The sequence below is a fragment of the Coturnix japonica genome, chromosome 1 (genome assembly GCF_054131305.1).
Source record: "Coturnix japonica strain WE chromosome 1, WE-NBRP24, whole genome shotgun sequence".
Lineage (NCBI taxonomy): Eukaryota > Metazoa > Chordata > Aves > Galliformes > Phasianidae > Coturnix > Coturnix japonica.
The window spans coordinates 117849891-117875606 of NC_140663.1; the positions used below are offsets into that span (position 1 = coordinate 117849891).

Genomic DNA, 25716 nt, shown 5'->3' on the forward strand with positions numbered 1-25716 from the left:
CTGTATGGAACTACAGAGCACTTCTGTCTTGTCACTTGAAGAATCTTGCCTAAGGATCAAGAGTGGTTTTCTTCCTATGGGCTAGTATAAGATTATATCAAGTATATTCAAGCTATATGAAAATACCTAAATCTTGAATAGTATTCTATGTGTTAAGTTTAATCTAAGTCTTCAAGGACTGGGTCCTCCATGTGCATGAGGGACAGAAGACCCTGTGCTAGTGTCAGATAAAGTAATACAGAGAATAAGAATTTCTCTGTGCTCATACTGCTTACATCCTTTACCCAGTGAAGAAGGTAACTCTTTGCTCTGTATTAATCCATAAGAAGGTATCTCCAAAGCCCTTTGATAAAACCATCTAGGTGAGTAGTTCACAAATCAATTGTCAATCTTTTCTGTTTGCTTTACATAATACTTCAGTGCAAAACCATTGCCTGTTTGCTCCTGTCTTTTTTGTTCTGTTGACCTCAAACATAACATGTTAGAAGATTTTTCAGCTCAGTGTTTACTGATATTTAAAATTATAGAGGATCTCCTACTTTTGGTGATTCATGAGGCATCTTAGAATATGAGTTGTCATGTTAACAGGGTGGTAATTCAGACATTAATGACAATACAAATATGGTTAAAAAAAAGTAAAAATGAGCTGAAGATCTCATTAGTGTGATGAAGATAACGTATTTCAAATATAAAATGTATTCACAATGCAGACATAAGCTCTGCCTGTTGGCTTCCTAAATTCCCATTTCTAGTGGAAGTATGAAACACATTTCATTAACAGGCTCAGCCACTGGGAAACATGATTTTCTCTTATTTAAATTATTTCTAATTGAAATTTAGAGACAAAGAAGTGCACAGGTGTCGCTGTAGGCAGAATAGCAAAATACTTTCAGCTGTTTTGAAAAGATTTTCTGACTATAAATCACCTAAGCTTTGTGTGACTAATGGGACCAGAGTTCTGAGGTTAGAGTTTTGCTGATTATGCTGTCTTACTGAATGGAAAGGTAGAGAAAAGGGATTTAAAAATGAAATTACCTCTGCAAAGCCTGAAAATACTTCCATTTCACCCTTCATCATGATTTTGATCTTTTTTTTTATGTAACTAGAGTCATGGTGCCAAGCAGTGGCCTGATAGAGGTGCTCCTGGGTTTGACACCAGCCATTACATGCCATTATTTTTTCAGTCACAAGCAGTAGTTACAGGCAGGTTCTGTATTTCCAGACCTTGTCTCAGTCCTTGAGAAAGCTGCCAAAGAATGCTGAAAGATAAAGACAAGAAAAAAGCAATTTGTTTTCTCTCTGGAATGCTTTCATATCTCTTCTCCAGGATCTACTTTATATAATCCTATCTTCCACAGGCTATATGTAGGACTTCGGAAGTTAATTTGCTTATAGAAAGTAGAATATTTTCTGTGCAAATACCATCAGCTTCTGTACAAGGGATCCACCTGTCAGACATGTGGAGAACTTGTGGCTTGAAGTAAACACTGGCGAATCAGTGCTATATTTGAAGCACTTATGGGCTGTACACATAACGTTCCAAGGGTGAACTGAATGTAAATCAGCAGACTTGAGTATGCAGACAGTGCTGGTGTTTCATTGCTTTGAATAGGGGTTTCTTGTACTGAAATGGGTTGTGAGCTCAGTTTGTATTGAGGCCCCAATGGAAGGTCATACAGGTGGCTGACTGAGGGCCTGGAGCACCTCTTCTGTCAGGGGAGGCTGAGAGAGCTGGAAACCTTCTGCCTGGAGGAGAGTGGGCTCAGGAGGACCTATCTGTGTGTATTCATACCCCATGGAGGAATTAAGGAGGATGAAGCTTCTCAGTGGTGCTCTGTGAGTCTGAAAAATTGTAGCAGCCAGAAACACGTGAAGCCCTGTCTGCTGGCTACCATTCTTTGCCTTCTATCTTTGTGGAATATAGCATTGTGCGTAATGCCTCGACTACAAGAATGGGAACTGATGTCCATTCCTAGAGCACAAACTCATCCAGGAATTACATCAGTCTGCATGCAGTGCCCATAATAAGACTCTTAGTCACAAATAATAGAAAGAACAGCAATACAGCGGCTGTAATGGAGTCTCAGAAAATAGGTATTTGAGAAAAAACATCCAAACAAACAAACAAACAAAAAACCAACAAAACAACCCACTATCCAAGCAGATAAAATATTATAACAGTGTGTGTGAAAAAAAACTGGAAACACTGCCCATACATCTAGAACAGCTTGCCTTTTTTGTGTTCAAGATTACAAGACGTGTGACATCTCTGCCACGTTTTCACAGAATGGGAATTAGCATGCCCATGTACTTCAAAATGCTTCTCAGGCTGATTAAAGGCTGGAATGAAACATGTAGCGCCAGGGCACTTTTATAGTCTTTTCTGCTACTTTGTGCTATAAAGTCTTGCTTGTAAGAGAAATCTTCCTCGGGAGATGGATAAACACTTGAATTAATAAAAGCACGTAATATGAGAATCATTAGATGTCTGATAATCATGCCTGGATTTGGATTTCAAATTGAGGAGGTATTTCTCTGCCACAAGATGTGAAATGTTACCAACATCTGATTAATTTCCCCAAGATAATTACTGGCTGTGTGTAAGTCCTTGTATTTTTATTTTTTAACATTATTTCTGATACAGTCTTCTCTTACATACATTACATTTGTTTTCAGTCTGGTTAGGAGTAGCTCTTCACAACTAATATGACTTGCGGAAACAAAGCAAATCAAATAATCTTTCCAACATTTAGTTCAACCTATGAGAAAGATAAACCTTGTCATTGTTTTGCCTTCCAAGCATGGAGAATCTTTGGGCCTATGGTAGGAGAGATCTCCATGGCTCTGGGCAGGACTATGCTCACATACTTTCTCTTTCTTTAATGGTTTTCAGCTACTAAACTTCCTGGAACATGGATCTCATTTCAACAGGGTGGTTTCTTTTTACGGCAGCATATCAGGGGAAAAAAAACACATATGTACTGCAGGAGAGGAGAGTGAAAATAAAAGATAAAAAGCAATTCCTCCTGTTCACAACTGTCATAGGAGTTGGTGGCTTTAGAAGTAAAGGTGTGTGAAATGTTCAATTTCTGACCCAAAATTGTGCCAGATCGCTCCTAGGTAGTATTTTACAATTCAAAGTCTGTCAATGCTTGCAAAAAAGTCTGTGGCTCTAATTGGAACCAATTTTAATGACATTATGTCCCAAAGATGTTATCTGTTTTGATGGGAGCATTTATTGTGGAAAGAGAAAACATTTTGGCCCTTGTTTCTGCAAGATAAGGGAAGGAAATGGGAGAGAAAAGTGCCCCTGCCAAGAAGGAGGGATTAACTTGAAGCATGATATTTTGTGATTGGCTCAATCTAGAGCAAATGGTTTTCATTCCAATTCTTTCTGGGTTTTTACGTTCACACTAGTGTACTATTAAAAGACAATCGTTGCCTTCTGGAATTGATTTGCTGCTGCTTATCAGTGTTTAGTGTTGATTACCAAATGCATACTGTACTGCAATTATTACTATTAAGTTTTGTAAACAGAATTTTGCAAAGCTTTTGTTAAAAACAAACAAGCTTTTGTTTTAAGGCAGCCACAAATAGGATGTTTCCTGTGGATAAGACTGGCATATTTTAGCAATATGCCATATTTTCTGTCTTTGAGATGATGCAAAATTAATTGTTTGTTGCCAAAATAAAAGAAGCCTTCAAGTGGGATTTCTTCCTGAGTGCAGAAGGCAGTGCAAGCCCCAAGTGCCGCTATGAGCTTATGCATTGAAACGACAGGCCAGAAAGAGATGCCAGAGAATCTTATTTGATGTTGAAATGGTGCATCTTATAAAGCCACTGCATCAAGTAGTTCTCTTTGAAAGTCTTGCTTAGGTTAAGGTGATCTCAAATGGCTAGATAAAGACTAGGGTCTTAAAAGATGCATGAAGTGATTTTTTAGTCCGTAATTGTCATCTGTTTGTTACCGTGACAACTACTGGTGCTATATAACTACACTGCATTTGCTTCTCCAGATACCCCTTCAGCCAGCCCAGCAGAGTATAGATTTTTCCCTTTTTTGCTTGGATTGTAACACTGAACACATGCTGTTCAGAAAGCAGCATCTTTTCTTACGTGTCTTCTTAGCAGGATAAAACACTACATTTGCCTTTGCTTGTACAGGAGAACAATGTGACAGCGATCACATATCATCCAATCATCTGCTGAACAGGGACTTTTTGTACGTGTGTTCATATTAACCAACATGTGTATATCTGTAGGTTAAATCTGAATAAATCCTGAGATGCAGGTAACTAAACTGGCATCACTGAGTGAATAATTCTGTCTTTTTCCCCTTTGAGGAACAGAATGTGTGGCTTGCATTGGAGGAAGGGCTCAGGACGCAGCACTCACATTTGCTGTGTGCTGTGGAGCACAGCTGCTGGTATTTTTCTTCATCTCAATGCAGGGAAAAGTGCCGAGGGGCAGCGGAGAAGTTAAGTTCAGGTTTGTATTTGTCAGTGGGAATTTGAGCCCCAAAGGGAGTGCTCTCACTCTTACTGAAGCTTATTGTTTGTACAGGATGAGTGTCATTTAAGTGGGATTCTGTGGGTGTCTGTGGTAGAGGTTGCCTTCTTAAGTGCTTTTCCTTTTAGCTGCAGAAGATCTCATCAAGCTCAACTGCCAGCATTAAAATCAACTTCACAAGAGTAGGCCAACTTCACAAATCTAGAGCCAGTATGCTGCGATCTCTTAAGCATAAATTTACCTTATTTTTTGAAGATAACATTTTGCAATATTTGTACACATTGAAAACCCACACTTTTGTGCCACCAAAGACTCTGCATGTAGGCTGTTCTCAGAGGCTGGAAATGAAGGGTCTGACCAGTGCTTCAGTCAGCAGAGAGCTACAGCCAGCCTGATGTGCAGGGTTTGGTACGGCAGCAGAACTAGGCCAGGACAGCAATTAATTAGTTTCCTACAGCCCACGGCAAGAAGCATGTGCCATAGGGAGCCAGGGCTCAGGGTGACATGATGACTTGCAGGGGACAGTTGTGTAAGGAGTAGGTCAGAGACAAAAGGGAAGACAGCAGTTGTGGGTCTGTCCCTGTGTGCAGCTTGGTCCGCTGTCTGCATATCCTCCACAGCCCAGTAGCCGCTATCTTGTGCAGCCCTTTGGGGAATGTGCTGATCCTATGGGTGGGCTTCATGGCCCCACTGCCCTAGCTGGCATCAAATGAGCCCAGGTTAGAATGGGACTTTTAAAAACACAACATCTTCTAGTAGTTAAAGGGGACATAATTAATGTTTCTGTTCTTTTTAGCACCAAGTAAGATTATGTGTAACTGATGGTATAAGGAGAATTAAGTCTCAATGGGTTTGCATGCATTTACAAGTAATTAACAATAAATTGTTATCTGACTTTAAAAATAGACCTTTTATTTGACCCTTTATGGTTTTAAAATGTCTTTGTTTTGCAGATTATTTTCAGGTTATCATTAGTCTATATAGTTTACTATTTGAATAAAATAAAAATCAGCATCCTGCTATGAAAAGGAAGATATAATACACTCTCAAAGAACAGATGGATGTGGCAGGTATAATAGAAGAAAACAAGGGAAAAAAAGGAACACAAAGAGAACAGAATGACAGGAGGAAACAAAACACAATGCAAATTCTGCATTCTGTATTCCGTTTTCTTTCTGAATGGCCATGTTTTTAAAATGGATGGTTATATTTAAACTGGAACAGACATTTAAGACACTGAATCCAAATTAATAAGGTCAACAAAGCTGAGAGATGCTAAAGGGAGAGAGAACAGCAGGGCTAGAGAGAAAAGCAGCACAAAGAGTAGAAAAGGACTGAGAATCACCTGAACAGTGTGATAAAGAACCTGGAAAGAAGTTGCAGCCACTTGAGTCTGGGGACGTATGTGATTTTGTTCAGAAAATATGAGGTGCAGTGTCTGGTTTGTTGTTTACCGTATATGCTAATCAGACTGAAAGTAGATGAGTCCCTGAGGAAACAACTGGAGTCACTTCACACTTCAGGACTTAGTTGTTCAGTGTTGTATTCATCTCGCTAAAACAGTGGAAAAACTCTCAAACAATCATGTCTCTGTTAACAGTACCAGAGCTTTTTGAGCCATGCTAATTTGCAGTGCACAAGCATTGCAACAAAGAGCTGGACTAGAAAAAAAAATACGAAAGGCTGATGCTTTGCTTTAAGTCTCATTTATATTCTCCAGACAGTATTTAACAAGGTATTGGCTTTGCTTTAGCCCTCAGCTTACATGCTTTCCCATACCCTTCCATCAAGGAAAATTGCTTTATTTTCCTTTCTCTTCTGTGTACATAACTTTTCTAATCTTCTCTGAAGGTCTTCCAAATCGTTTAGTGTTCCTGGCATAATTGCATTTTCATCTCTCTCTCTCTCTCACCTTCTCCCTTTTTTATCTTCTCCCCACCTTTTCCTCTGATCTTTATTCCTCCTCTCCTTTCCCCCCAGTCTCTCCTTCTTCCTCTTTTTCTTAAGAAAGAGAAATACATCTTTGTACCACACAACTTGCTGGTTCATATTCTGCCTAACATGGAATTTGCTAGCAATTGCTTCACATTGTCTGGTTTGCATACTGTGGTAAGTATCAATGGGAATAGCCTGTGCTTTTATTGTACCTTTATATTTTCAGTTTAAAAATTGATCTCAGGTTAATGGTGCTTGCATGGTCAGAAAAGCTGGTTATTTTTAAAGAAAGTGTGATTTGCTAGTTTACACTTTTCATCTAATACGTTAAGCTTATTTTGTTTCTCTTTGCTGGTCTCTGAGGGGGAGATGTAAACCTTTTGCCCAACCAGGAGAAACAAACTTCTTCATTGATTTTAAGGGGACTGGAAGAGTACACACTGATGATCTGTATTGCATGATATCTTTTCTCTGGAAACTCTTCTGTTAAATTAGTCTCAAAGCTGTCAAATTAAAAAAACACTAAGTAAAAGTGACATGTTAGAACCAGTGGCTGTTAGTGTCCTAAGAAGAGGTATCATGCTAGCCTGGGGAAAAGCCTAAAAGATATCTTCCATTATTATTCAACTGCAAGCCAGAAAAAGAATGTCTGAATCATTAAGCTAATATTAATGGAATGGAAGGAAATAGCATCTTCCCGCCCCCTGTCCCTGTGTCTCCCTGGCTTCTCTCTTCCCACTGAACCATCCCTCCATCCTTTCTCTAAACCTTTCTTCTTAAGTCCCAATTCGATGTGTTTTGAACTGTTGGCTTCCAAGGAAGTAGCCAAAGTATGGCAGTTTGTTCCCCAAATCCAGCTGGATGGATCTGTTAATGATAATAAAGGCCATTTACTTTGGTACGGGGTCTTCCAGTTGTCAGAAAAGCTGAAGCGTCTTAAAAGAAAAGAGGGGACACAAGGTTTGCTCAAGAGAGCATGAGCCACAGAGGGCAATCATGGCTCCGTGCCATGGTGTGGAGACACAGCCCTTCATCATACTGCCAAGATCTGGAGGCTCACAGTACCTCAGTGTATTTGGTAAGACGAGAACTTGAAAGGAATTACAGATTACCACTACTGAAGGTTTAAAGCTCTGTTCATTCTTTTTTTTCCCTTTTCTGTGGCAAATGCTGGTGTACACATTTGAAGTGCTTGTATCAGCACATATTGACCCAGTTCTCAAGCATTATTAAAATCCTGGAAGTTATTTTAGTGGTTTTATGTTCAAGTGGAACATGAACAACAAGCAGGTAGAAACCTGTGAAGCCACATTGGAGCATTAGGAAAATAGAGAAAAAAGCATTAATGTTATCATTCCTTTCTTGACATTATTTTTTCAGTTATCCCTCTCTATTAGGGACCCAGAAAGTCAAGAAGTCCTCCTCCTTATAAAGTGAGCACTAAAGAAAGCTAAGCATAATAATATGGTCGTAACAGAACTTGGTATTTACTCAACTCTAAGAAGAAATGTCAAAGATTCTACATCTAACAGTCTGAATAATTACATTCAGCAAACATGAATTGCAAAGCTACTTGATTATTCCATCTAAATGTTTCCAGCCTTTCTGGAGTATCATAGCCTTCTCAATGAATCTGGGGGCTCTAATTCTATCAGCTCTAGAAAACAGTGGCAAAACTTCAATTGCTTTGAACAGAACCAGAGATTCAACCTCTTAATTTTGAACGATACCACGTATTTCTGTTGTATGTTGGTTTTGTTTTTGTTTTAGTGTACTATCATAATTAGAGGCTTGCCCCAGCCTTACTAGTGTAGGGTCAGTTCCAGCAATTCACCAAGGCAATTACTCTGAGGTGTCCCAGCTGAGGTGTCCAAGGAAGGCCAATACATCTTCTCCAGTAGGCTTTCCATTTGTGCCCAGAGGTATAGAGTCCCAGGGCCATTCAGATCTGAATCACAGTCGGTGCACATGTCGATGCCATCTCCATCCATGTATGTGCTTAACTCCTATAAAAAACACACCAACTAAATGTCTTTATTTCTTCAGTCATTAGGATCTCTAAATGAGTTACACATTCTAAAATATGTACCTCTTCATGTTTTTATTTTCAGTGAATTTATGGTTATTTGCAAGGATTTTTTGAAGGCTTTAAGCCCTTATTTAGCCTGTATATCTCTATGAGGTGCTCTGATTTCTATATATGCTAGGGTTCATATATGCTAATCTGTTTTACTGCTTAGAGAACATACAGCACTGGGCTTCAGTTTTTAGGGAGAATAGGCTGTAAAGGTTGGTCATTAACTGAATTTAGTCATCTTTTGTCTTCATGTTGCCTGACACAGAACTTGAATCTCTCTATCTCGAAATGGCATAAGCCCAGTGACACTCCTAACATGATTACTCTAAATTGCATTTTCCTGTATAAGGGGGTGAATTCAAGCAAAAATTATCTCAATAACTGCTGTTAGCTTTTTTTGCATGGCAGCTACAGACAACAAATGAGAGTTCTTAAGTGCTTTATACTATATCCCCCTCTCCTCAGTCCAAGACACTTTACAGTTCTTTCTATAATGAGCTTCTTGTTTTAGAGAGGTCACATTCATCCAGAATGTTTATTTTCTTTCGCTCTTGTGTTACACTTTGCACTTATCTGTAATCATTCCTCTGTTAAGTGTTGCCTAATTGCACACTTTTGCTTGCTCTTTCGGGAAATTCCTAATGATCCTCCCAAGCCTCGGATAAACTAAATATTTCTGTATTGTCAGCAGCTTTCACCACCTGTCTACTCAGCCTGTTTCACAGAAAAAAATCATAGCACCTGGCACCTACCAGTTGTTTGGGTACAAAGCAAAGGAACCACTACATTTCTCCTGAGAGTTGGTAGTATGTGGAGGCAATGGCTCTGCTCCTGATGAACAATGCCATCAGTTGGCCTCTAGGTCGGGGGCACAGGAAAGGGTTCTCCACAGGGCCCAAACAAATCCAGTGTTGAAAATCTGAGCTCTTTTCAGCAGTGTGTAAGCAGAACAGTAAATGCTGAAATATGACAAACAAGCGTGACTCAGAAGTGATCAGTGCTTTTGCCTGAGACCAACCATCCTGTGGTAACAATTGAACTGAACCTAACAAAGCAGAAAAGTGAAACTTGCTGGTTGCAAAAGCAAGGAGCTGGGGGCATTAAGAACGCAGGTGGATGCTGCTGTTGTGTAGTATATTTGGATGCAGGATATTTTATTCAGAAGGCTTCCTATGCATTACTTACGTCAGCATGCATGTGTCTTAATTCCACTGAGAGGATGGTAGAGCACGCAGTTAGCTGCAGAGCAGGCAGGTGTTGTAGCAAGGCAGAGAATGGGAAAGCTGTATTGTGTAATTATCAGCTTTAGGAAGCGAATCTAAGTAAATGCCTTGGTATGTAGGAGAAAATATGAATTAACTAGAGTGTGCTTTTCTCTTTTTTATTAGAGTAAGTGAAGGAGTCAAGGAATTGTGAGTTGCCAGAAAGAACATCTGAAATCCTTTGTAAATGTATTTGTGAATACTGTTAGCTCTATCTCCAGCCTAGATGCAGTGAGCTGAACATGATACGTATACCCATGAGCATGCAGTGTTAGATAAATTCAAGATTTATGAGTTGCTCTTTGATGCAGTGTTGTTTCAAGAAGCAGTGTGAAGTTTTGAGGAGCAGTAATGATGAAAGGTCTAGCAACAGCTGCGGGATGCCAACTGCAGCTGGAGCGATGCTGTTTCCACAGGGCATATTAACTGGATAGTCATGATCCCTCACATTTTTAATGTAATAGATAAATAGTAATCACAGAATCACAGAATTATCAAGGTTGGAAAAGACCTAGAATATCATCTAGTCCAACCAAATCTGTATTCTGTATTGAAGATCTATAATCTGTATTGAAACCCCATATGAAGCCTCAAGAGTGGTTTAAATTGTTGATTAAAGGTCACTTGCTGTGTCCTGGTGCATTTTGTGAAAGTATCAGGAAGGGGAGAAGGGCGGATGAAATGTAGAACTGTTTCTGAAGATAAGTGAAGGTTGGACTTGTTGATTACAGTTATTTCAGTGTCTTAATTAATGAGTCTGCTCTGTTTTTTGTGTTTGTTTTTTAAATATTATTTATTGTACCAGTGAACATCTGAAAGCTTCAATTCACTAAGTGATTCAGGCAGAACTATTAAAGCAAGATTTGTTTCAGAATTAATCTTCCACAAACTGAAAATAAAGATTCACAAAATAAGTAATATTTGGTTTCTTCGGCATGTTGAAAACCAGCTCATCTACGGGAATTCATCTTCAGCTTTTCCAAATTCAGTTCCAGCAATCTTATGTATTTATTTACCTGTTTTAAGAACTGACAGGGATAAAAGAGAAAAAAATGAGTTGTTTCTGAGCTGATATGATCTTAATTGAGAGTACCTGGCTCTCACATTATCAATGATCGCTTATATTTTGTTTTCTGTATTATATCAGGGGATGTATAAGGAATATGCAATAATCCCCTGTGGCAATATCTAGCAAAAGGAGCTGAGACAGCCCAGGTGTTTTAAAGCAGTGGTTTGAAAAAGCTCCAAAATTATATGTGGTTTTGGAAACTTTGAAGGAGGCAGAGGACAGCTTTCCAAGCACCTGGATTCCCTGATCCACCTGTAGGACATAGCTCCTGCCTAAGATGTTGCAGAGCATTAATTGTATTTTCCATGCTTGAATAATACCTATTTTGTTTGTTATGCAGCTTCAAAACAAAGATAGTGGTGTTCCTGTGCAGAACCTGTGTCCCAGAAAACATATTCTTCCCTGCCTTTTTTCCTATAGATTTGCAGAAAGGCTTTGAAAGGCAGGAGTCTGGAGGTAATGGGAAATAAGATCCTTTAACATGCATTACAACTTCCATATCCTTAGATATACTCCCCCCAATGCCATACACAGAGGAAAAGACACAGATGCTTAGCTAAAGCAATCATTTTATTTCTAATGAAAATGTGGTTTCCAAGTAGAGCCTTTCAGACTGTGCAGTAGTAATAGCTCAGATGTAAGCGAGATTTAAAAAAAATGTGATAACAGAAATGGAGATTTGGTTATGTTTTTTCTACTTTCCCACTTATCAATATCTAACAGAGCCATGACAGAGGGAGATACATATTGTAGAGGTTTGTATATGGTATCTCATCCACCCATCTTAACGCTGCCTCCTTGCTTGTGTGGCCAGCTGTAGTGTTGGTTGGGTGCTCCAGGTTCTTCACCCAAGCACCTTCACTAGAGAAAGGAAAGAGATCAGAACATCAAAAGAACAATTTTCTTCACCTCAGACACCTGCTTTAAGGAGGGCAGTGTAAGTGACTAGCTGAAACTAGGCAGGTGAGATTTAGACAGCTGTAGGTGACTAATGTCACTCCTGTTCTCCTTCTGTTCCTTTGGTGCATTGCATAATTCATTTCTTTGGAGGGAAGACAAGTGTTGGAATTAGTGAAGCAACAATTTAAAGGCTGTCAGAAATGTACATTGAAGTATTTCAATTTGCTGAACAGTAGTTTGGGTCTGTAGTATAAATGCTCTTTTATTATTCTTATCATTATTATTTTCTTGAGATGAGGGAGCAAGTAACAAACATTATCCCTACTGCTACTGGACGAGCTCAAGTGATAGGTTTATTATGGCAGCTGGCCTCAGTCCAGCAGAGCCATTAGCCATGGTACCAGTCACAAAAAGAAATCCACTGAACTCCCCCTTCTTTTCTTTTTGAGGCATTGATCCTGTGTTTTGATCCATTAAGCCCATTGTGCTGGAAGAGCTAGAAGATCCACAAGAGAAAAATCCCAATGTGGTTCAATGTTCTGTTAAACCATCACCCGTTTCCCTGCCCAGAAAAAAAAGCAAACCAACCAGGCAAACATTTTCCCATCCCAGACCTAAAGAATTTTCCCATTCAGTGTTTTTTGTTATGTTACACAGCAGTCCCCATTCGTTCATCTTTTTGTCAGGGCTGAGGTGAAACTCCCAGAGACTTGGACCTGTCTGCCTGGACTAGCACAGACATCACTCATGAGAAGAGAGAGCAGTTTCCTCTGGTGGTAACACTGTTGGATCCTCCAGAATGAGACTAATATTTGCCGAAGTCACAGAAGGGCAGGCTCAATGTTTATTCATCCTAAGATTATTTCTTCTTTTTTTTTAGCATTTGGTTTACTTTGTGGTAGTGAGGGGGAGGACTTGGGGTACTGAAAGCAGCAATAAAGGGCATGAAATCAGTTTTGCAGTTTATGGAATACATAGTATAGGTAAGTATCCATCATAATTTTTCCATTGCTTTGACAGATTTAAATCTCTATACCAAGAACAAATTAGTTTTTATTTTGTTTGTTTGGCTGTTTGTTTCTGAGGGTACTGAAATTACGCATTTTATACTTTTATTTCGGTCTGGAAACCTCTTTTAATTCCCTCATGGACTTATGAATTAGGCCAGTGAAGCACACCCCCCCTTTTCCTTTCCTCCTCTCTCCTCCCCTTCATCAGGTAATGATGTAGGAGTTAAGAACTGCACTGAAGCTCTAAAGTTTTAGGCTTAATTGTTGCTTCAAGGCCAGGTGTGTAAATGTTTGCTTAATCTATGGGCCTAGTTAAATCTTTGGGCTCATAGTCTGCCTTGTAGTTGTGTTAAATAGCAACTATGCATCAGGTATGAGGTACTATTCAGTATGGAATTGTGGAGAAATACTTGTAGGTAAACTGAAGAGAGAAGAGAAGAGAAGAGAAGAGAAGAGAAGAGAAGAGAAGAGAAGAGAAGAGAAGAGAAGAGAAGAGAAGAGAAGAGAAGAGAAGAGAAGAGAAGAGAAGAGAAGAGAAGAGAAGAGAAGAGAAGAGAAGAGAAGAGAAGAGAAGAGAAGAGAAGAGAAGAGGGGAAGGGAAGGGAAGGGAAGGGAAGGGAAGGGAAGGGAAGGGAAGGGAAGGGAAGGGAAGGGAAGGGAAGGGAAGGGAAGGGAAGGGAAGGGAAGGGAAGGGAAGGGAAGGGAAGGGAAGGGAAGGGAAGGGAAGGGAAGGGAAGGGAAGGGAAGGGAAGGGAAGGGGCAGTGGAGTATTCCATACTGCCTCAGGAAGTAGTCCTGACCTCTATGAAGGACTGCAGGGATGCTGGTCATGGCTTCATGATCAAGGCTGAATTCAGAAAGGTACTCCTAGTGCACACATCCAGTCTCGATGGCTGTATATTTTAGGTACAGCTAATTTCCAGAAATGTAATGTTCGGTGTTCAGTGAGTTGTCTGGTGCCAACACAAAGCCCAAGTATTAATCTTCCAAACATCAGTTCTATTTGTTGTAGAGAGATTGTCTGTCTGTAGTGACTGGTGAGCTGTGTGTGAGCAGCATCCATACAATGTGGATGTGCTTTACAGCTCTCTCAGTCTGTTTCATGAGGATGTTCCAGTCTCATAGCAGTGCAATCTGCCCCTTCTCTGCAAGCAGAGGGCCTGTTTAAGAAATGTTTCTTTCCATGCAAAGGTCGTAGTATGCCACCACCACAGACATTGCTTCCGTTTGTGAGCAGTGCAGCTGAAACCATTTTTAAGCCAGACAGAAAAAATAATCCCTTGCACTGGGAAGAGCACTTCAGAATGATCCAGATTGCCTCAACCTAGCCCCCTGGGACTAGGCATGCAGTGAGATGCTATTTGCTCTGAATAGGAATGACAAAATCTGGCCCAAAGCTAGTTCCCCATAAATGCAAATGTAGAAACTGCCACAGAGACAGATGCAGGATACAGACATCTCTTTCTCCATCCATGATCTTTCCCCACAAGGTCTCCTGCAGCGAACGACTGCCACAGTTCAGAGCTTCATTATCGTCATGGAGTGACTAAGGGGACACATTGCTGACCTAGCTCAGAAGAGCAGGCAGGCAATTTGCTTCTATAAAATTACAGTTACTAAAGCTTTCGGGAGTTTGTGTCAGACATATCTGAATCACTCCTATCTGAAATGCTCTCCGTCATGGAAGGACGACGGGGGTCACATGAGGATGAGCAGATATCGAGATGTATGGAGTAACCCTGGATGAGGTGCATAAGCCATGCAAAGCCGCTGTCAGCAGCTCTGTGCAGTGATCTGGAAGTCCTGCCTGCTTGTTTTGTTGCATCTCATAGAGATCTGTAAAACACTGACACTGAGAGTTTGCATCACTGCACAGATCCCAAGCACCAGGTCCCACATGGGGTGGGAGCTCCTGTCTTTGTGCAAGGGGCATTTTCCTCATGCAGCAGGGGCTGCTTTCTCCCTCCCCAGCTCAGCTGACCGTGTGCTGTGTGTTCTCATGCAGATCACTTTTCTGCTTGTAGCTCTGTCCCTGCACTGTAAATACTGGTGGGTGGGCAGGGAAAACCAGACTGAGGCTTTCTCTAAGGGGAGAACCATGTTCCTGAGCTGTAACGCTCCAGAGCATGGCTTAGCCATTTAAATGAGGCGTGCTTATTCCCCTGGCGCAAATTAGCCATGGTAATCTTTGCAAGTAGAGCAGTAAGTAACAAAACTGCAGGTCAGATAGGGGCATACAACGTTGCTTTTAGCAGTAATAATGTTTCTCTAATAGTTGTATGGCTTTACTGTCATTTGCAAGGTCTTACTTTACTTTACCTTGTGTTTGTGCACTGCGCAGAGGCTCCATCTTCTTTTTGTGACTGCAATTATTTTTCTTTCTTAAGAAATAGCACAAGGACTGGGGGAGAGAGAGCTGTTTTTTTTCTTTTTGGTTGGTGACCTCACACCACTCTTCACTTCTCGTCCCCTCTCTTGTGCTCTATGATGGCAGTTGCAAATCCCAGATGCCAGATAGCAGCAGCTGGCTGCTTGGCAGATCCCTTAGGCTGCAGCTGGGTGAGCACTCCTGGACTTATTCTAGCTGTGTCATAAAGATGATCTGCAGATTGCTCGCTCCTCTGAGCTGTCATGCTCTTCAAATGCCTCTAGCTTCTTTCTTTCCTTCTCTCGTTCTAGTAGTGCATGGAGCCTGAAAATTCAGCCTTGGAGAAATCTCATGTACTGTGTACAAGGTTTGTGGATCGAAAGGACGGCCTATGTGCATGTTATTCCTCTACAGTACTGAATTATTCAATTAAATAATACCATGTATTCCCAATACAGTCATAGAGATTCAAAGACATTGCCTTTGAATACACTATACGTACGACAATAGCAGCCTTGTATGAAGATGAAGGAGAAACATTAATTCAGGAAGTCTGAGCTGTCTTTGTAAAATGATGTACTCACTGCCCAAATTGGAATCAAAAGGTACTTTTCTCAGTGTGACTGAATGTGAATGACAGAATAGAGCTTCAGATTTCAACAGAAGAATAAGAGCGACAATCTCAAATAAGAGTAAATTTTGAGTAGAGGAGTTCACACACAATACACTGCATTATCTTTACAAAGCAAATTAATATCTTACATTTTCCTCTCTTAATATTTTCTTATGAGCAGCTGTGTGAGTGAGTTTTCTCTACTGGTCATGCTGTACGTTACGCTTAAGCAAACCCCCTTAGTGATGCATTGTAGCAGTGCCAAAGTTACCACTGGCATTAATGAAATAATAATTAGAGTTTTTTGTTTTTTACTACAGTGTATGTTTTGCAGAAGCATTATAATTGGAAAATATAATTTAGATATCTTGGTTAAATTTCAGTAACCTTACTCAAAATCGGTAATACTCTCGATAGATGAATGACTTTGTCTCAGGCTGTTAGGCATATTCTTACAGCTTCGAGGTAATACTGCAAAATATCACCTACTAAAAATTTATTTCTCCAGTACTGTCAAGGCTGTTGGCCAAATAGAATTAGTTTGTTCTAGAATGACAGTTGCTTCTCGGCTCCATCTCTTTTTCTTTCTGGTCAACATCAAGAATACACGTTTGACCAGGTGAGGCAAACGCACTTTCTCCAAATGAGCTAATGCTCCCCTATGCTGTACTTTATTACACTTCTGTTATTTTAGTCCCTTCCCTACAGCACCTTTAGAAAGTTATTGATTATGCCATAATATTGCATAATCCTGCCCAGAGCTTCTAGACGATGCAAAATTGCCATGCAAGCCATAAACCCACAGAATTTTCACTGCCAGTTAAAGCAATTCCAATGTCATTTTTTTAAATTTAAAGCAAATTACATTTCTCTGTCTTATAGGCACTGATCTCTGTCCTCTTTCGCAGCCTGTGGATTATCTCTGAGTGGAGCAGCCATGTAGCATTTCCCCTGGCTGGCTTTCTCTAGCTACCTCTGTGCAACCATCAGTTCATTGCACCGCTTCCTACTGTGTGCTTTCAGCTTCCTAGAGTTGTTTCATCTTTTGCAGGGGGAGTATCAACATATGCTGTTCTCACTGAAGATGCTAATATTTCTCCCCCAAGTGCAAAGATACTTTTATTCTGCCTTCCTAAAGGAAACACCATGCAATGATCAGTGTTGGCTCTTTCTTTTGATGAAACCATGTGCCATACGCTCATTGTGGTACTTCCTAGTAGGAGACCATTCCCTGTGTGCATTCTTGAGTTCCCCATCCTTGCTGGTTCAAAAAATGAACCTTCTGTTCCCCTCTTCTCTCCACAGCAGTTCTTTTTCCTCAGTTACATCTCTGAAGGAAGCACTTAGTTCAATTGTTCAGCACCTTTAATATCTATTTTTGTTGTTAGTAAAGTTCCTGCTAGTCCTTTGTTGTACTGCATCCAGCTAGTAGAAATCCTCATCCTCTGTCTCACACAACTGACTCACAAGACAAAGTGGCAAATCAGCTTGACCACCCTGAGCTACACTATTGGAAGCCTGCAGAAACAGAAACGTCTCTTAAATGTTTCTCCATCCTCTGTCCAGTTTCTTACAGCAGGAAGCTTCATTCCAAAAGGTCTTGTGATTTATATATATATATATATATATATATATATATATATATATATATATATATATTATTTTGCAGATTCTTTTATCATTTTCTTCCTCATATGGTTATATTCCAGAGGTGCAGTTATCTCTACAAAAAGCCCTATACATGTTGCAGAGGTGTCATTCTCCCATTTGTAACACTTAAGGAAACCAGAAGTATTCTGCTTAGAAACTGGGCAATACAGGATTTTTTTTTTCTCCTTTTCATTTTGCTTCTTTAAAGCCTTCCACTGAAGTAAACACAGTTATTGACTACAGCACAAAGAATGCCAAGCTCTACATGTGTCACTTCAGGACTTGCATATGTGATAATGAATTAGTTTGTGCTTTGTAAATACTTCCAATAATACAGGCTACTACTACTCACCTGAACTTAGCCTTGGCAACTCAGTACTGAGAGGGAAGATCACCTGTGGGCAGTGAACATTTATAAAAGGTGAAAACTTCTTATAAAGTAGAGCTTTTTGTTTCATCTTTCTTTGCATCCAAAACGTTCACAATAGTTATCTGGTGTGTTAGTGAGAGCTTGTATTTTGTGAAATGACTTCCTGTATGCCATGGATGCAAGGCTTGCAGTTCAGATATGTTGTTACCTGTACCATATTAAAATAATTCCTCTGGAAAAAAAAAAAAAAAAAAAAAAAAATAACTCGCAACCAGTACATATAGAAAAGAAATGTGGCAGAAATCCATCTGGGGAAGATGTGAGACAAACTGTGAGATTCTAGCTTTCTAATTGCCATGAGAGAGAAGCTAGTGTTTTGCAGGAAATATGTGTAAAAAGATAAGTTCCAGGTTTATTTTGCCAGTGAACCTCTGCTTCATTTATGGTGCTGTCATTGAACAAAACTAAAAAGGAAACTGCACAGAATTTCCTGGCGCAAGAGGAAGTCTGAACAGGAAGAAAAGAAAGCAAGTCAAGGAGAAACATGAGGGGAAGAGACTGCTTAGTGATGTGGGCTTATTTCATTGAGGAAAAAGCCACTTTTCACATCTTGAAAGTGGAGGCATAGATGAAGTAAAAACACAGCACACCATTTAAGGGAAAACAACTACTTTTAAACACTCCTAAAATAAATGTTCAAAGTGGATTTGAACACCACCAATTCTGTGGTGCCATCGCGTGACATGTCTTTGTTTCAAGAAGGCAGACTGAACCAGGGTTTTTGACGTAAGCGATACACAACAGTTAGCCTTTCTGTCTCTACAGCCTGTTGCAGAATTCAGTCCATGTGTACCTAAAAAGTTCTCTTTTCGTGGTCTACTGATGAATTATATGCTATAGAGCATGACAGAATATAGCGCTAACCAGAAAACCAGAAGTATCTACAGCTAATGAGAGTATCTCTTATCAGATGAGGGGAAAATAGAGTACTAAAATATTTTTGTGCATGATAGAACCAGTCATTCATGCGGCAGATACAGTATTATTTATTCAGTGTACATTTTGATTGCCTGATGGGGTTCAGGGCTCCTGTTAGTGTTATTACCTGGGCAACAACTGGCCATTCTGTCATGATTCTCTGTAAGCATAAAGCCACAGTGCCAGAAAAAGCCCTGAGATAATTTGAATACAAGATAGAGAAATTCATATTACTGTAAGCTGTGTTCCATGACAGAGTCTTAATGTTGTGGAAAAAAAAAAAAAATAATGCTAATTTTATCTGTCCAGTATAATTGGTGAGCTTTCTAATGTCATTCAATACAACTTCATCTTAGCATATCCTTCATTTAAATTCCCTATATTAAGTATATAACACATAATTATATATCTTCAGGTATTGTGGTCAGAGAGATGATGCAACCAGAGAGGGAACGTGAAAGATTGCACACGTACTGTTCACAGTAAATGATGATGTCGGATTTATTATTTTTAAAGATAAACTGAAAAACCTTTGAAGCAAAATTGACTTTTTTTGTTTGAAATTCTACCTTGATTCTGTTCTGCATGAAGCTGCAGTGTCATGAAGTAATTGTTTTTTCCTTTCCTGTATTTTCCTATTTAATTTTGCAGTAAATGATGAATCTAGTTACCAATTCCATAATTAATCATTTCATAGAGATTGAAATCCCTTGGAGGATTAAGCACTTTTTAGCATGTATTTCATAATTAGTTGAAAAAATTTGCATAATGAATTAACAAGTTCATTTATGATTGTGATGTACGTCTGTGTAAGGTGTCTGTGTATATAAACCGCAGACCGATGCCAAGTGCCCATGAGAGGGATTTCTCAATTCCTGTTCTGGAGCTTTGAGCATTCCACTTAGCTTTAGTCACTTATCTAGGCAAATTTACTGTGGTTAAAATGTCTCTGTGGTACAAATCAAAATGGTGGCATAAGAGAACTCTAGGGTACCCTGAATTGGGAGGGACTCACAAGAATCACTGAGCGCAACAACTGTTGCATATACAGCCTATATTCACAACTAGACCAGAAAGACAAGGAAAAGGAGACCAACTGTGTCTTGTCATATGGAAGAATAACCTGGTTACATTCATACACAACTGCAGTCTAATCTAAGGAAAAAGAAATGATTCTCTTTTGGGGACTGTTACCTCCAAATCTATGCGTGTGAGTATTATTTTGTTTTAAAACATTTATAGTATTAAACATTTATAGAATTTGCAGCTCATAGTGAGACAATGGTACCTCATAGACAACTTAGAGATATTACAGTTTTATTCGAGAACTGGTCAATATGTAGTAGATATCTCTAGAATATGAGATGGCACAGTCCAATGATGACACAAGTATTAACCAGCTTAGATTGACAACTTGGAGAAGTTGTCCTGGAGTGGGAGAACAATAATGAAGGGAATAATTTTCATTATAGGAAACGATGGTGGCAGTTTCTACTAAATAATGATATTAATCTAAATCTTCATATAGAGTTGGTATTCAGCTACACCTTTGGAGCTTCTGAAGCACCTGTAGATTTTCTAGATGCTGACATAGGTGAAAGTGAAAGAAGTCATCCCGTCATTTGGAAAGTCCAGCTGAAGGCTTAGTCACCATTGCCATTACCTGTGCTGTCCTGCAAAGGGTGATGTGCCCACTGGGGTGTCATGACGTAACCATGACAGTTCTGCTGGGTAGCAAAGCCGTAGTAAAGCACATTGGAAGAGGAGGAAAGAGTCAGCAGTGAACTCACTTTGTAGTGGATTCACCTCCCTGAGTGCTGAGACAGCCTGAAACTGAGGCTAGGCCTGCTCTGCCTAAGCAGCACAACTGAGGCCTTGTTCCTCTCATTTAGAAGATGGGTGTTCTTCATTAAGGCATGTTTGCTCATCTTAATAAGCTGTGTGAATCTATTAAGTAGGGAGACTTGAACTGAATTGATTTGTTTTGTTTAAACATGCTCTGGCTTTTGCTCATGTATACAGCTCATAAAAAAGAAACCTGTTTGAGTTTAGCCCAGTATCCCATGGTGATTACTTAGATGTGCTGTCATAGCCCTGAGCTCAGAGTCTAGGATTCTGTTGGCAGCAGTGCAGCTGCAGTAATTACCATGATATGGAAAGCTGAACCGTAATTTGAAAACCAAAAGGACCATTGCAACTCTTACAGTTTAGATTGCTGAGTAATGTCCATTCAACATACAGAGGTGAAATTCATGATGCTTTATTATTTTAAGTAAATAATGTGGATCAGATCTATTCCAGACATCATTCTTCAGTTTAAGCAGGCGGGTAGGATGTTTATTTCAGTGTTTTGTTTAACCAACCACTTAAGAGTCAAGTAGAAGTTTTAGTGAAATTAATTTTGGTTAGTTAAGACTGACAAAAGCCTTTGAAGATATTTATTGTTGTATGTATGTTTGTTAGATTTTATTCATACAGGTTTAAGAACTACATCCTTTTGTCTCATAAGCAACTTCTCTCTTGAAAAACATTCCTGCAACTTTTTGGACCTGTCAGCAGTACTTTTTTTTCTAATCAGAACCTGCAAAGGCAGATTTATGGCTTGGAGTTGCAATGGCTTCTGCCAAAATGAGGCACTGAATCTTTTTGAATGCCGTCTGCCATGAATTGACTCAAATTGACTATAGCTATCACAAGTAATAATAAAGAAGAGCAAAGGGAATTTGGCATGCACAGCTAGGGTCTTGGTGCAGTCCATGGAGATAAGACACTCTTGATCTGACTGTGACTGAAAGGTGGATTGCCCTCTCTGAGATTGAATTCAGGTTTCTTGTCTGTGATTTCTTTCCATGGAAAACAGGTTAATTGCGTTAACGAGAATATTTTTATTTGTAGGATGATATATAAACACATTCTGAAGTGATTTTCATTCTTCTGGTGATAACTAGAGACTAAAAATACCAGCCAGGCGAAGTCTTCCCGCAAGTTTACCAAAACCTGATTACTTTTCTCCAGTTTATCTTTAACATAAATACAGAATCACAGAATCACAGAATTGTAGGGGTTGGAAGGGACCTCTAGAGATCATCGAGTCCAACCCCCCTGCCAAAGCAGGCTCCCTACACCACGTCACACAGGTAGGCGTCCAGGCGGGTCTTAAATATCTCCAGAGAAGGAGACTCCACCACCTCCCTGGGCAGCCTGTTCCAGTGCTCCGTCACCCTTACCATAAAGAAGTTCTTCCGCACATTCGTGCGGAACTTCCTATGCTGTACTTTCATCCCATTACCCCTAGTCCTATCCCCACGCACTACTGAAAAGAGACCAGCCTCACCACTATGGCTCCCACACCTCAGGTATTTATAAACCTGGATCAAGTCCCCTCTCAGACTTCTTTTTTCAAGGCTAAACAGACCCAGTTCCCTAAGTCTCTCCTCATAGGGGAGATGCTCCAGGCCCTTCACCATCTCTGTGGCCCTCCGCTGGACTCTTTCCAAGAGATCCCTGTCTTTTTTGTACTGGGGAGCCCAGAACTGGACACAGTACTCCAGATGAGGCCTCACCAGGGCAGAGTAGAGGGGGAGGATCACCTCCTTCGACCTGCTGGACACGCTCTTTTTAATATACCCCAGAATGCCACTGGCATTTTTGGCTACAAGGGCACACTGCTGGCTCATGGTTAATCTGTCATCCACCAGGACGCCCAGGTCCCTCTCAGCAGAGCTTCTCTCCAGCAGGTCTTCCCCCAGCCTGTACTGCTGCATGCAATTATTTCTACCCACATGCAAGATTCTACACTTGCTTTTGTTAAACCTCATCCGGTTTCTTACTGCCCAGCTCTCCAGCCTGTCCAGGTCTCGCTGAATGGCAGCACAGCCTTCAGGCATGTCAGCCAATCCTCCCAACTTCGTGTCATCAGCAAACATGCTGAGGGTGGTCACTATCCCCTCATCAAGGTCGTTGATGAAGATGTTGAACAAGACCGGACCCAGTACAGACCCCTGGGGGACGCTGCTAGTTACAGGCCTCCATCCAGACACCGCACCGCCAACGACAACCCTCTGCACTCTGCCAGATAGACAATTCTCGACCCACTTCACTGTCCACTCATCTATCCCATACTTCCTCAGCTTTGTTATAAGGATGTCATGGGGGACAGTATCAAAAGCCTTACTGAAATCAAGGTAGACTACATCTACCGCCCTCCCCCTGTCCACCCAGCTAGTGACATCTTCATAAAAGGCCACCAGGTTTGTCGAGCATGATCTCCCCTTGGTGAACCCATGCTGAGTACTCCTGATAACCTCCTTATCACCCAGTTGTCTGGAGATGGCATCCAGCACAAGCTGTTCCATCACCTTCCCTGGGACAGAGGTGAGGCTGACTGGCCTATAGTTACCCAGGTCTTCCTGAAGACTGGAGTGACATTGGCCGTCTTCCAGTCTTCAGGCACCTCCCCAGTTCTCCAAGACCTCTGAAAGATTACAGAGAGCGGCTCAGCAATGACCTCCGCCAGCTCTCTCAGCACCCGTGGATGCATCCCATCAGGTCCCATGGATTTATGGACCTTAATGTTTCCTAGGCACTCACGGACCACCTCTTCCCTGACTAAAGGGAAATCTCCCATTCCTCGGACTCTCTCATCAATCTGAGGGTTGGTTGATTCCGGTCCGGGAATTCCTGAGGGAGAGCCCTTTCACTAAAGACAGAAGCAAAGAAGGCATTCAGTATTTCCGCCTTCTCAGCATCCCCCGTTACCAGAGTGCCCCCCTCACTTAGTATGGGGCCCACATTCTCCCTAGCCTTCCTTTTGCTGTTAACGTATTTAAAACAGCCTTTTTTATTATTCTTTATCTCCTTAGCTAGTCACTAACACTATCTCCTAACACTAACACTAACACTATCTCCTAGTGTTAAACACATGTTTAACACTTGATTTGGACAATGTTGACTTTGAGAGAAGGATGTCAGCACAGGAAGAACATTTATAATTTGAAAGCTGAATCCTAATGTGGATGGTTGTAATATACGAACAAGAAAATCTATGGTGTGTTGAAATGATCTGCGTCCTTATGAAAGAAACAACAGCAAAGCAAAATGAAGTCTGAGATTTCATTTGTTTTCTGCTAATAGCATGGGTTATGTGACTGGTATGTTTTTCCTCAAGACACAACCATGTATCTGACATCATCAAAGAATAATAAAAAATGACATTCCTGAATAGTTTCTGGCGATCAGCTTAAACAGAGACAAATTTACAGAGGTGCATGCTATTAGATATACCTTATAGACAAACCTTTGTCTTCTGTTTAACAGCAGATTCACTGTCCTGTCTAACTGGGTTGTTTGGTAACCTTGAAGAGATGATTTTCTGCTTTTGAGAGAATGTTTGGAAGTGGTAGATGCGATTTTTATGTATTTGGGCGATCAATCAATTTTACTGCTTGGCTGCCTTCCCAGCTCCTGGTTGCTTTTACTACTTAATTTTGCGTTGAACAAGCAAATAAATGTTCTAATCATACATAAAGTAGTCTGGTTTGATTGTCATGTTCTGAATTCTTAACAGCAGCTTAAAGTATTACAGCTATATCCTATCAGCATATTGTGGCAAGTCTTGTGAATTAATTTCAATAATGAGTATGAGGAAAATGCCACTGAAACCCTGCAGTACAGCTCTGACATATTATTCATAGCTATTTCCTTGTAGTAGTTGTCTACAACAATTCATTTACCTAGAAAACCATATTCTTGGTTTTGTAACAGCATGGCATTTCCAAAAAGTGTTGCTTTTGGACTACATGGCAGCCTCCTGTGGCCTTCCTGGTGCTACGAGGGCCAATGTTCCTGTGGCTGTAACTCTCTGAGACAGCATCCTGGGCACCTTCACAACATGGGTATTGTTTTGCCTACCCTGTACGTGGTGAACTGTGGGTACACAGGCAACTTCACTGCAAGAGCAGAAACCATGTGAGGATGAATTGCTCAATGAATAATATCTGTCACCTCACCAACCCAGATGTAGAACAAGGCATTATCCAGGCACTCCCTACGGCAGCCAGAGCGAGTTGGTTTCTGTTTTAATCCCTGTCACCTCCTCTACTTTTCAACTGCTTCATATCTTCCTAGTTCTTGATCCTGTGCCAAGGAAGATTACTTGGAAATGCTCATGAAAATTCTGGTCAACTGTTTCTGAGCTGCATAAATGATGTTGATGCAAATTTCTGGATAGAAAAGGGCCTCCTGATGTTTCATTGGAAGTACTCATCTTCTCAGGGGTAGAAGTGGCTCCATTTGGCAGGGCTACATTTGGCCTGGAAAAGAAAGAAAAAATTATCACCTCCCCCCAAATTACATACCTGTTAAATTACTTGCTTTGCATTAGAAAAATTTCACTATTAACCTTATTAAACTGGGATGGCCCATAGCCTGCTGTAAAGTAAGGAGGCAAGTCAAGGACTTGCCTTAACTCTTTTTTTTTCATTTATGCCCATTAATTGTATGCACCAATCCCTTTTTTTCAACTAAAAAAAAAAAAAAAGAGAAGGAAAGAAAAGATAAAAAGCCTGAGATTGAAGAAATCAAGAATGCACACTTTATGCAGCCTAGTATAAAACAGTATAAAATTAAGAAATGAGGAGCATATTAAAATGCTCCATTCCAATCACACTCATTCCTTTTCATAGTATGTTCAGAAAAGCAGATGTGATGAAACAAAATACATACATAAATGTATACACACACATAAGGTATTGGAAAAACTGGGGAAAGTGTTAAGGGTGGATCAAGGAAATGACTGGAGAAAGTGCCTTAGAGGGAAACTGAGGTGTTACCCAAGTATTTGCCAAGTGTATTTGCTTAAGCACAGCTCTACATCAGATTTCAGACCAGAGCTAGCTTGCATGCTGCCAGTTTAGACTCCAGGCAAAAAATCTGTGTTCAGTTTCTGTCTGACCCTGTAGATTTTCCTGAAGCAGC

The 25716-nt window shown here is 40.4% G+C and overlaps 1 protein-coding gene across 5 annotated transcripts in view; it reads left to right on the plus strand.

Moving 5' to 3' along the window:
* DHRSX (dehydrogenase/reductase X-linked) overlaps positions 1–25716 on the plus strand; it is a 189269-nt gene that overhangs the window by 87393 nt on the left and 76160 nt on the right. The gene's annotated exons all lie outside the window — the stretch shown is intronic.